The sequence below is a fragment of the Trichosurus vulpecula genome, chromosome 1 (genome assembly GCF_011100635.1).
Source record: "Trichosurus vulpecula isolate mTriVul1 chromosome 1, mTriVul1.pri, whole genome shotgun sequence".
In the NCBI taxonomy this organism is placed as follows: Eukaryota; Metazoa; Chordata; class Mammalia; order Diprotodontia; family Phalangeridae; genus Trichosurus; species Trichosurus vulpecula.
The window spans coordinates 23,542,691-23,544,935 of record NC_050573.1 but is presented as its reverse complement, the minus strand read 5'-3'; positions in this window follow the sequence as shown (position 1 = coordinate 23,544,935).

Sequence of the window (2,245 nt, the reverse complement as noted above, 5' to 3'; positions counted from 1 at the left end):
GATGGAGCCCAGGCCCTATGAGGGCAGTGTCCTAAAGGGCCACATTTTTCCTTCATGCATTTCCTCAGGGCTCTCAGAGCAGGCTTTATTTTAGAATTCAGTGATGTAAACAGGAAACTTGGGGTAGGGTGCCCTGTCCAGTGGTGTGTGATCACTGGCAGCTCTTTGTCCCAGAGGCATAAAGAGCTTTGAACAGCCGCTTATGTGAATGCCTTCCTGGCATGTCCTCGGCATTTCCAGACATCACTGGATATTTGGTGTTGACCTTGGAAGCCCAAACATAGGCGGTCTTAGCTAAGGCCGTCCTCATTCTTGGCTGTAAGGGTGTCAAATCCTGCCCAGCATGGAGAGTGGAATTTAGTAGCAGAGGGCCTAGATTCTGACCTCTGATCCCACCCAGCGATCCTTCTCAAATGGCTCTTTACCAGCCACCACAGGCCCAGGAAGCCTTCCAATTCTGGAAAAAAGCGTTTGTCCTAGTTTTCCGGAAAGTGACCCAGGAGCACTGAGAAAGGACCTGTCAGCAAAGGGTGCTACTCCTTGAGCAAAGCCAACCTCAGCTCTGGGAGAGAAAGGCCGGGCTTTGGTGGATCGGCTGGTTTCAACCATTACACAAGGGGAGTCAAGTGGGTGAGGACCTAGGAGGAAGACAAACTTCTGGCAATCCTGCCATGCCTGCCCCTGATGCTAACTGCCTGGGGGACCTTGGGCAACTCACTTAATGTTCTGGGACCTCGGTTTCCCCATCTGTAACAGGAAGGGGCTGGCCTTTTTAATTCTTCATCTTTGTTTCTATAATCCAGTGGAATAAGGGAAACTTTTTCCTTTGGCCCAGTCTATATCTCCACACCCCTTTTGTGGTCATTTCTAGAAAGCCCATCATAGCCGCTGGAGATATCCCAGGAGGAAAGTCTCCCCTCCTAGCCACCCCTAAACCCCCTACTTCTAGCATCTCTCAATAGGTCTTATTTATGTAGCTCTTTAAAGATTGCCAAGAGCTTTACAATCCTGGGATGTAGATGCTATCATTACCTTACAGATAAGGAAACTGAGGCAGACAGGCTTTGCCTGGTCACACGGCTAGGAGGTGTGCAAAGCTGGATTTGAACTGGACTCCAGGCCCCAAATGCACTATGGCAGCTGATTTTTATTGAGGATAGAGATGTCTTCACCAAAGTCTGTCTATGTGGTAAGTGCATAGGCTCAACCATCTATTATTTTTCTCCCCAGAGGCATTTTTCTTCCGTACTTCCCTGTTTCCTCAAGGGCACCACCATCCTTTGGGTCACTCAGATTTACAACCTGGGCATTCTCCCCCACTCTACCAACGCAGTTTAGTTTTGTTGGCTCCACCTTACCCAACCTTCTCCCTTCTATTTCCCTCTCCCCACTCAAAGGGCCCCCAGGGAAGGTGGAGATCCATATCTGTAAAATGAGTACAATGGGTCCCTACTTCCCAGGGCTGTTGTAAGGTTCCAATGGGATACTATTTGGGGGAAAGGGCAGAGAAAGGGCTTGGTGCCTCCATAAGGTGAAGAGAACTCAAGGACCACCCCTCCCCCAATCTCCCCCTGGCAAACTTGGAGTACTTGACTGAGTCCCTCAGCACAGGCAGGGATGGATCTGCATTATTGGGGGGAGATACCCACAGTAATGAGACCACCCAGGAGTGCAGTGTCCGGCCTGATGGCCTTAATTCTGAACTTGTCTTTAATGCTACAACCTGACTCTTGCCTTCAAACTCACATGAACACAAGTGTGACTTTTAAAATGTTAGTATAATTTTATTGGCACCCAGGCAAAGGGGCAGGTCCTCTGGGGGCGGGGCTGGGGGAGGGTATGTATCTGAGAGCCTTCCCATTTTGAGTGGGAGAATTACAGGGAGAAATTGCCTTCCCCTTTACCAATTAATGTCCGGTGGAGGTCTGGTGAGTCTAAACAGTTCTTCCAAGTAACCTTTTTATAAGTCAAGAAGAAATCATTAAATCACAGATGAAAAGTTCTGTCATCTACTCCAGAAACACTGTGTATTTTGGCTTACTAAAAGAACTGGTAGATGTGATTGCTTATCTCTTGTTAGCAATCTCTGGAAGATTATGCAAGGGATAGGTGCCATGGGACTGGAGGAGGGCAAGAGCTCTGTGAAGAGCAGTGCCCCCCAATCCATCAGACCTGATTTCAGCCCAGACCCTGCAACCATCATGAAGAAAGAGAAATCACTGTGGAGGAGCCCACCTCATTGCCA